Here is an 11,651-nt window from a genome sequence, read left to right as displayed (position 1 = left end):
AGAAAGCGTATGTATTTGGGAAATATATTTTTTTAAATAAACTATTTTCACACTCATCTTGGGTGAGGGGGTGGGATAGTCCGAGTGGCACCAGCCCTGCGGCAAGAGGCTTGAGGCAAGAGGGAAGGGCCTCATGCTAAGCTAAAGGCTCGTACTAGCCGACCACCACTACTTAGCCTGTTGTTAGCTTATGTATGATCTCTGGAAAACAAACTGGACGAGCTGAGAGCATGGGTTACATCACAGTGGGAAATAAGAGAATGCTGCACTCTGATCAGCTAGAGACTCACTCCATACACCGAGGAGACCGGACCGCAGCCTCCATTAAGGCAAAAGGGGGAGGTGTGTGTGTGTGTGTGCTTATTAACAACTCGTGGTGCGGAGACATCCAGACAGTTTTTAAGCACTGCTCGCCAGACGTGGAGTTTTTTTAATACTGAGATGCCGTCCCTATTATCTACCGAGGGAATTTATCTCTCCACAGATACCCTATGCAAACACCCCCCACGAGCCAACTCCACAGAACGCTAGGCAAGCTCCATGATGTACTAAGCGCACTATAGACGGCTCAACCTGAAGCCGTTTTTATTGCAGCTGGCGACTTTAATTAATACAAATTACGGACTATTCATCCCAAATATCACCAACATGTGGACATTCCCACCCCTGATAAAAACACACTGGACAATGTTTACAGCAACATACATGGTGCATACAGGGCTGCACCCCACCCCCACTTTGGTTACTCAGACCACATCTCTTTGTTCATGTACCCGATCTACAGACAAAGACTCAAAAAAATAAACCCTGTCACCAAACAGGTTAAGCTTTGGACCCTACAAAATGAGTTTAAAGCTGAAGCCACTCAGGAGGACTCTTCTGTCAGCATACAGGATTATGCTGAGTATGTGAATGGGTATATTAGCACTTGTGTTGATAACATCGTACCCACCATACAAGTCAGGAAGTTCCCCAATCAGAAGCCCTGGATAAACAGTCAGGTATGCCACATGCTGCATGCTCGATCTCTTGCATTTACATCAGGCAATGAGACAGAATACAGAGCTGCTAAGTACAGACTTAGAAAAGCCATTACATCGGCCAAAAGACAGTACAGAGAGAATCTGGACAGTTTCTACTCTACTGCTTATGCCGGGCGGATGGGGCAAGGCATGCAGCACATCACAGACTACAGGACCACCACGAGCACTACTATCAGCTCCTCAGACAGCCTACCAGATGACCTTAACACCTTCTATGCCTGCTTTGAGACCTCCAGTGTCAACTCAGAGAGGAGACATTAACACACTTGGACCACTCAGCCCCCTCCTACTGTCTCAGTAGCTGTGTTACACAAAGCGCTGAGGAAGATCAACCCCCGCAAAGCAGCACGGCAACACAACATCCCTGGACAGGCCCTCAAAACTTGTGCTATGGAGCTGGCTGATGTACTCACTTCCATCTTCAACCTCTCCCTCAGTCAGAGCATCGTCCCCACCTGCTTCAAGACCACAAACATTGTCCCCCTTCCCAAGAAGAGCCCCCTGACCAGCCTGAATGACTACAGGCCAGTAGCACTCACTCCGATCATCATGAAGTGTTTTGAGAAAGTGGTACTGACTCACATTCAGAGCAGTATGCCGGACATATTGGACCAACTGCAGTACACATAACGGACCAACAGGTCCACCTCAGACGCCAGTGCTGCTGCCCTCCATATTTCCCTTTCTCACCTCAAACACTTATATCAGGATGCTCTTTAATGATTATAGCTCCACCTTCAATATGGTCATCCCTCACAAACTCACCCAAAAACTGCTTGTACTTGGACTACACCCTACACTTTGTGACTGGCTCCTAGACTTCCTGACTGGCAAACTGCAGTCTGTTAGGATTGGAAATAGGACCTCATACACTGTCATATCAAACATTGGCACCCCACAGTGGTGTGTTCTCAGTCTCATACTCTACACACTGTTCTCACAACAATCTTACCCTCACGTGGACAAGACAAAGAAGATGATAGTGGACTTGAGGAAAAAGAGGAAAAATCACCAAACAACATTTATCCAAGAGATTAAAGACAAAATTTTCATCATCTTTAAATACCTGGGGTTCCACATCAGTGAGGACTTCACCTGGACCTGGATAACCTGCCTAACATTGTTCGGGGGCAGACACACTCTTGCAGTTTAAATCTAGATTAAAGACCCATCTCTTTAACCTGGCTTACACATAACACACTAATACACTTCTAATATCCAAATCCATTAAAGGATTTTTAGGCTGCATTAATTAAGCAAACTGGAACTGGGAACACTTCCCATAACACCTGATGTACTTGCTACATTGTTAGAAGAATGGCATCTATGCTAATATTATTCTGTTTCTCTCTTATTCCGAGGTCACCATAGCCACCAGATCCAGTATGTATCCAGGTCAGATGGTCACTGCAGTCACCCGGATCCAGTACGTATCCAGCACACATGGTGGATCAGCACCTAGAAAGGACCTCTACAGCCCTGAATGTCAGAGGATACCAGGACAACTAGATGAGCCCCAGATACAGATCCCCTGTAAGACCTTGTCTGAGATGACCACCGGGACAAGGCCACAGGAACCAGTTGAGTCCTCTGCACAATCTGACTTTGCTGCAGCCTGGAATTTAACCGCTGGTTTCGTCTGGCCAGAGGAGAACTGGCCCCCCGATTGAGCCTGGTTTCTCCCAAGGTTTTTTCTCCATTCTGTCATCGATGGAGTTTTAGTTCCTTGCCGCTGTCCCCTCTGGCTTGCTTAGTTGGGGAGACTTCATTTACAGCGATATCGTTGACTTGATTGCAAATGATTGCACAGATACTATTTAAACTGAACTGAGCTGTCATTTTGCATTATTGACACACTGTTTTCCCAACTGATGTTGTTCAGTTGCTTTGACACAATTTGTTGTGTTTAAAGCACTATATAAATAAAGGTGACTCTCAACATCACCCAGCTGTTTAAGAAGGCACAACAGTGGCTGTACTTCCTGAAGAGGCTGAGGAAGTTTGGCATGCCACCTAAGATCCTCAACAACTTCTACAGCTGTGTAGTTGAGAGCGTCTTGACCAGCTGCATCACTGTGTGGTATGGCAGCACTACAGTGAGGGACCGCAAATATCTGCAGAGAGTGGTGAAGACTGCTGAGAAGATCATCAGGACTCCACTGCCCTCTCTGCAGGCCATTTACCACCGCAGAGTCCACAGGAAAGCTGCATCTATCATTAAAGACCCCACCCACCCCCAACACAGACCGTTCACACTCCTACCATCAGGACGGAGGTATAGGATTGTAAATTGCAGGACTTCCAGATTAAGGAACTCCTTCTTACCCTCAGCTATTAGATTCTTAAACAGGTAGCTAGCTAGTGGACATATCTATCTCAGAGAACAGTCGGTCCAAATTGTTTTCATCTTATTTGGACATCTGTAATGTTATTGCTGTTATTACTACCATTGTATATTTGTTAATATTACTCATGTAGCCTCATCTCAATTTGCACATCTGTTACTGATTCTGCTGCTATTATCATTGTGTAATTACACTCAATTTGCACGTTACTGCACTTGTTTTTTTTTTTTTGCATTTCAAGTTAATACTGTACATTCACATATATAGATATATACATAGTCTATATTTCTATTTTTCACATTCTATATTCCTACTCTACACTCGCATATATAGATATACATAGTCTATATTCCTAATACTGCAGCATAGTTTTTTTTTTTTTTGTTCCTTACGTTGTTTGTATGTATGTGTGTATAGTTTTGCACCGTCTTGGCATTCATTGTGGGCAGCAAAGTAAGAATTTCATTGCTCAGGGAAACTTGTTTTCCTCACTGGGCATATGACAATAAACAATTTGAATCCTTGAAAATCAGTTCCAAAAATAAACAGAAAACCAGTCCTAACTGAAAGATATCAAGCTGACAAAATGATTGATACCAATATTAGGTGATAATATAGCAGCAAAAGAGAGTTATGAGATATTTTTTGTAGGCCGGTCATTTTTGACCAGGAACACCACAAGTGTGATATATATATTTTTTTATTTTGTGCAAAATAAAAGCTTTTCAAAAACAGCCCTTGTTTTGGGGACATCAGTTTAGAAGCAGAATATGTATTTTAAAGGATTTATTTATTGATTGTAAGCTTTTGTCCTAAAATAATAATAATAATAAAAAAAAAAAAAAAAAAAAAAAAAAAAGTTTGAAGCCCAGGACCATTTCTAGAAATATTTACAAATTAGACACTGCCTAGAGACAAAAGGTTCCCATGGAACAAAGCAAAAATGTTTTAGAAAATTTCTATGAATTACCATGACACCTTCAAAAAGCATCTAATTTTATCAACTCTTTGTCAGGATAATTCAAGAAAAGACTCTAGATTTAGTTGCAAATGTTCAAAGGTTTATTTTTTTTTGAAGACCAAAACAGTCACAGCATAAAGATAACAGAAAAGGTGAGGGTGCAGCTAATTCTGTAGCAGCGCAGGGACTACAATGGGCAATTGACTGAGAACCGGACAACAGTCACATGAACAACAAATTCCACAGAGAATAGCAAGAGTTCCTCACAGAAACAGGTGGTTACACAATAGTTCGGCAGCAACTGCACAGGGCAGCGTCCAAAACATACAGAGCCGAGTACAGAGAACAAGAGTGCGCCAACAACAATCCGACAGCAAATGAACAACAAACAACTCAATGTAAAGGGTGCAGCTGATCAGGACCAGCTGACCTTGATCGCTAATCAGTGTAGCGTGAACCAGACAAATTAAAGATTCGATCGGGAGCCTGGTTGAAACATGAGCCGAATTCCACAGAAAGGCAGGATGTTGTAAATCAACTCCTAGCACCACAGTCTGATAACCAACCAACTCTTTCACAGAACAGCTTTCAACATTAACACCATTAGAACAATTATTGACAATTTCAATTCGAAGAAGAGATTGTCTAATTTGGGGCAAGTAATCGAAGAGATGGACAGTCTGACCCTCACATGTAAAACCATGAGAGTAAACAAGATCGTTGGATTGACTTCCCCCCACCTAGCAGAACCAGACTGAAATTCCTAAGGAGACCTGTTAACCCCTCTGGTCTTCACAGGAGATATCCTTACTCCCCAGAATGGCACAGAGAATGCCTTCCAATGCATATATGCACCAAAGTGAACTCAAAAAAGACTTCTAAATGGATATCAGTCCATTGCTTAACTCCATTTTATACCTGTAACCCACACATTTGACTTTAATGTTTCTAATCACTTATTGTGTAAGTCCTTTTTTAAATAACTCTTGAATAGCTTAAGGGATCATATTCATGTTTAGTATGTGTGTGTTCGAATCTTCTTGCTTGAAACGTTTCTGACCATCAGTTATTTATCAAATGTATCATATTCTTGTTATAGGAATCATGTCCAAATTATACCCTGCAAGAGCGGGAAAATTCAGACCTCGTGCTTGATAAGATAACATATGATTTATGAATGGGTGGGACAAACAATGCAAACACACCGAGAAAAAGACAATATCTAATTGGTCAAGACAACATTTGAGGTGTGGCCAAAAAGGCCAGTTTAAATACTCAGGACACCATCAAATTTGGCTTTTAGCGTTTAGCTTTCGTTTAGCTTTTACTATCAGTCATGCCGGCTTTTAGCTTTAGCTTTTAGTCATGCTTTGTCATCACTTTTAGCGTTCTTCGAGCGCCGTTCCAGCGTGCTTCGGCCTGCACGCCTGCTGCTACTTCGCCACGATGAGAAGAAACACCACCTAGTCTGAACTTCCAGCCAATCACCAACTTCGGGAAACCCCCTTTTCAGCGACAACAAAAGGGAACCCCCTTAAACAGGCAACGCAAGTAACCTCCAGACTCACATCTGTACTGGTGTTATCTAATATAATTTTAACCTCATTGAGGAACTCAGTGCGAGGGTTAATTAAGTGATTAAATGGTTGTTCATGTCTATGCAATTTCACGTATTGCTGTAAACTTGGGATTTCACATTTTTCATTCTCTTAAACTCACTCTTTCCTAACGTTCTATCCTCCTGCAACTTGTGTGAATGTGTGAATGCGTGTGCTTATGTGTTAGATTAGTTTATATGTCTTTGATTTATCTAATAAAGCCTTATTTATATTGAAAAGAGAAGTATCTTGTGTTTTGTGCTCACAAGTTAATGTCTTAAACTGCCGATCCTGTTACTGTGCTAATTAATAGTGTTTTCACTATACTTTGGATATTAATATCCAGCGCAGATTTGATGTTAAACGGCTCGTTCAGTGAATCGCTGGCCGTTTCAGTGATCAGCCGTGAAACAGTGATTCTGTTCAAATTCCCTTTTAAAATCTTAAATGATTCCCTTTGAGCTAAATTGACCTGTTTCCCTTACAGTATTAATGGTGGAGAATGCGGGCAGTTTAATCTAAATTGTGAGCATAAACCAAGTTATTTAATCTTTTCTTTTGCTGCGGATGAAAGATGAGAAGCTGAGTCGAGACGTATGTGTGTGTGTGTGTGAGACCCGTGACGTAAGCAGCGCGCGACCGCTTGAATAGAATGAACGCAGAGGAGAGGAGGCTGTAACTCAAGTCCACCTCTTCATTGTTAAACGGCAGTAAGTGAACTTAAATTTAACATCTGAGATCGTACAATAAGGTAGAAATTGAGCGTGTTCCTCATTTTTGTAATGCCTTGTTTATAGCTAAATTGATTTCACTGCGTATTCCAGTGCCTCTCAAAAGCTACACTCCCGGCAGGGAATCTCAGTCACCGTTCGCTGAACGGAGCTAAAATGCTGTAAAGTTAATCCAAAGGGAAATAAATCGGTGAATAAAGAATAGTGTTGAGCGTGTTCCTCAATCTATTTATCAAAGCCTCGTTATTCATAGTTTGATTGCCAGTGCGTGTTCCACTGCCGAATCAAATGTTATTCGACTCCCTGGGTTAATATTAGAGAATAATGTTTCCCTGTTCACAAAGTGAATGCAATCTCGCTTAACACTGCATTTGTCCGAGTGTGATGGGAGTGTTTTAAAAGCTTGATCAAGTAAATTTTAAGTTTGTACCAACAGCGAAGAAAACCTGTTGTGTTTGTGTCTGTGTCCAGAGAAACTGGCACGGAGATTCAGATCCACCGAGATCGCCTTCACTTTTCCCTTAACTACAGCACGAAGCTGCTATTTAAATTAAGTTAAAGTTAACTCTGTACGAACTGAGAGTTTAAGCGCTACATCGCAAAACCATCTAAACGCGGTGTTGTTATTTGTACAGTGTTGAAATGCGCCAACATTTCACGTAACATGCTTAACTGTACTTGCAATGCAACGATTCATGTGCTAGTCCACTAGAGTTTGTTTTTGGTTGCCACAGTTACGACCGTGACACGGAAGTCTTAACCTACTTCCGGAGCAACTTCGAACTGCGCACGCGCAGCGCATCGACACTAATGTAAACAAACTCCACGGTGTTGCTAAGCTAACGAAACAGTTGTATTTACATTGAAGTCTATGCTAAAGCCACTAGCCTCAAAGGTTAGCCGTTAGCAATAACATCCAGTAGTTGAATACAGTGTCTGTATGGGGCAACGCTAAAGTGATTTAACCCTTTAAACATCACAACTAACACTTGTTGGTCTCTTTCTCTCTCTTATTTCTCTCTTATTTCTCACGATACCATTTATTGGCATTTTACTAGAAAGGGAAATACTGACTCACAATTATTAATTGTCTCAAATTCAAATTTAATTAAAACATTAAATTGATTTTGAATCATTCAAATTTCCCTCTCAGATCATTTCATATGATCATTACTTCTGGTATTCTTTTTGGGCTTAATTATTTTAGGTACGAACAACACTTGAACTTTGAAAGTTTAAGTAAACTTGTTCTACCTAATTTATTTATTACCCATCTGAATACATTCTATTCAGACTTGTACTTATTTTATTGCGTTTAACCCTTCTTGCTTCCTGTTTTGGTTATACACTTAGCCACTATTGTTTTATTTATAGATTTTCTCCTTTAATTAAATTTTTGCTTATTTTGCCCATTTATTACTTTTTAATTTCTGTGTATCCTAGCTTGGGAACGACACACCAGAGTCCTAAAAGGAGACATTGTTATCCCTCACTACGAGTTCAAATAAATTAGAAAGACAACTCTCTTTCACTTAAAGTTTATTTTGTTTGATTAGTTGTGCAGCAACTAAAACAACGCTCTCCTCGTAGTTGAGATAACCACTACTGAGACTTACCATCTCCGTCCTCTCTCTCCTTTCCTTTCCTCTTCACTTTTAACATTTGTAGGGACATGTAAGAACCATCAATCAATTCTAAGTGAATGAAATACGCAATCTTGTCAGAGAAGACGAATCACCCTTATGAATTTGATTGTAATCAACCCCTCCTTTGTTCTTCCTAACCTCCCTACATTTGGAAACGCAAGTTTTAGCATCTCATCCAATGCTGAGATCAATTTAATAGAAATACGTGTTGAACAACTGTCGCCTTCGCAGCTCCCTGGTGAGCGGTCCAACTGTAAGGTGTACGGTGTCAATCCCGTCAGACTAAGGAAAGAGATATCAGCATTATTATTGTATTCTTTTGTCCAAAACAAGAGATTTAATAATATTGTTTACCTTCTTGATAAGATTTAATTGGGAAAAAATAATTTTCCTCATTTGAAAAACAGAAATTGTTGCTTGTCATTGAATTAGTTTTTCACCTCTTTCTCTCTTTTCCTCATCCTCATTAGAGTGACAAAGTCTTCACATCTCTAGTCTACTTAGACACCCTGAGACCAGCACAGTCATCACCACACTTCACTAGTGGTTCACAATCACTGATACAACACTTAGTTGTCCCACCACACATAGGCTTTACTCCACACAGATCTGTGTCAGTCTCTCTTCTCCCCAGCGTGCAAACATGCCGCAGACTGCAGACCCCATCACCCATGGGGAAGAAGTGTACACTTGGCTGAGAGGCATGACCGACAGCCTCACCCCCAAGACATTTGAACTGTTATTATTTTTAATAATAATCCTAATCCTGAGAAGATTCCTGACACAAGATTCAAGCCAGAACAACAACCACGAGGAGCTAGTCAAGATCACCAGCTCCCTAAGCTATGCCTTCACAACCCAGCTGAAACTGAGCGACAAGCACATCACCCACCTTCAAGAGGAGCTGTCACGTGCTCAACATCGCATAGATAAGCTGGAAGTGAAAGTTCAAGATCAACTCAAAGCACCCAACGAGAGGGAGCAGGAAACAACGGAACAAGTTAAGAAGCTCCAAGCAACCCTGGCAGCAGCTCAGCTCGAACAGCAACATGCAACAGCTGCCCAGAGAGACCTGGTAAACAGACTCCAGTATGCTGAACAGCTACTAGAGAAAGCCAAGAATGACGTCAGAGACAAGAATTCTGAAATCAGTGCTTTGAAAGACCACCTTGAAAGGTACAGAACTGAAATGGACAATCTGACCCAACAACTAGACGATACCAACGATGAGCTCTACATGGTCAGAAAAGAACTCCAATATGCTTACAAGCATAAACAAGAGCCAAGGAAAGAGAAACATCTCTTAGCCTCATCACTGCTGAGCAAAGCAGAGTCCCACGTCCAAGAACTGGCATATGACGAAAGGAGTGAAGGGCCACAACTCAAAACCTCACCTGCCTTCGCCACACAAACCTTTCCTGCCAACGTAAGAAAACCTCCCGTCCAAGACCTTGGAGCTGCACACGGGATGACCATCAAAGACCTCAACAAGCTGTCTGAAAACATCAGCAGGTTCAACCCGAACTCCACAGAGGGCCACGACATCCAGGCTTACCTGCAAGATATCGAATTTCATCTGGAAATGAGACCTCATGTGACTGACAGAGACCGGTTATACATCCTTAGAGCCACGTCCAGCCCAGAGGTACGAAACTTCCTAGATCGACAGCCTAGTCAAACAAAGTCAAACTACCAGCGACTTCGTGAGGTCCTGATTAAAGAGTTTACAGACCCAGAGTCTGAACATGGACTGTTAACTGCCTTGGAAACCAAACAAGGTCGACAAGAGACTCCACAAGCTTACTACAACCGACTCCGACAAGCCTACTTTGGTGCACACAACAAGCCTGACCTTGAAGAGGATGTGAACTTCAAAAGCCTCTTCCTAAAGAATCTGCACCCTGGAGTCAGCCACCATCTAGGCGTCATGGCCTGTTCCACACTCCATGACCATCCAACAGTTGCGTGACCTAACACAGAAGGCCTATAACAAGCAGAAGATGGCCTCAAAGAAAGGTAACAAAACCTCCACACTCTTGAACTCTGTCAAAAAAAGACTCAAGCCTTGCACTGGACGACACCCAGTGGCATCACAACACCAGAGTCTTCCATCAAGAGCACAGAGAACGTGACACCCATGTCCACAACCGTTTTCAGCCCAACCGCTGGAAAAATCCATGGGACCAGCCACGCTTCTCAAGAAACCAAAAGGATAAGAACAACTGGAAACCTAACCAGACATCCAAAGGTAATCACCTGTCTCATCCAAGAGCAAGTCATGTGGGTAAGCGACAACGAAACCCACCTCAGCACCACTCAGACATGCACAGTGCTGAGTATTCACAAGAACATGACAGCTTACCATCAAAAGACATGGAACAAGTCATGAGACAACTGAAAGAGTTCCTTCAAGATCAGTTTCACACTTATGACCACAAAGTTGAGTCATGCTTGCTGTGACCAGCGACAGAACGGAAGGCCGGTGATCACCTGACGCACCACATCAGAGATGACAAGCACCTGTTCAACAACCACCCGGAATGAACAAGTCTTCACGGCCAACCGTTGATGAAAATTCTGAGGTACTAAAAAACATCACCTCAGTCACCCAACGCTCACTAATAAACTGTCAAATGAACTCCAGCTCCAAGAACCACATCCCTGTCTGTGCAACAGCAACCACCAGAGCACAGAAGGTCAGAAAGTCTGCCACAGCCAGAAGGCACCACAAGAAGAGTGCAACATAGGAGACAAAGTTTTGCAACCCAGCTTCACACAGCCATGCCAAACTACCTCCGACTGTCTGCTAAAGAACTTCCTGCCTTGCTGGACTGACCCCCATTAGACCATGGACACGCCCTCATCCAAGCCAAGGATGCAGAGAGCCAGTCTTCAGTGACATACAAGCAAAGGGGGGAGACAACACAGACTGAAACAGATCTGACCACACATACACTACACCTTTAACACACACAACATTACCTACACCCAGAGGTAACCACATCTACTGATAACACATTCAACAAACATATTCTTCCCACAGGTAGAATATCCAAATTTTAGCGTAACAAAGTTACATATACCCTCCATGAAGAAACATGCAGCCATCCTCACAATAGGTTATAACATCTGACACTAAGTTAAGGTACATGACACACTAGCTGCACATGACATCCTAGCTCAAGCCATGCTAGGAAAACCCACAGCAGCTTTGTTTTGTTTTGTTCTTCTTTTACCTATCCTTCTCTTTCCCCTCTTTCCTGAGTAGGTGAAAACACCTAGACACCCTGCAAGGGTCGAAGGTCTGATATTAGGATTGACTCGCCA

Source organism: Cyprinus carpio, chromosome B18, assembly GCF_018340385.1.
Source record: "Cyprinus carpio isolate SPL01 chromosome B18, ASM1834038v1, whole genome shotgun sequence".
Classification (NCBI taxonomy): domain Eukaryota; kingdom Metazoa; phylum Chordata; class Actinopteri; order Cypriniformes; family Cyprinidae; genus Cyprinus; species Cyprinus carpio.
This window is presented reverse-complemented; position numbering follows the sequence as displayed.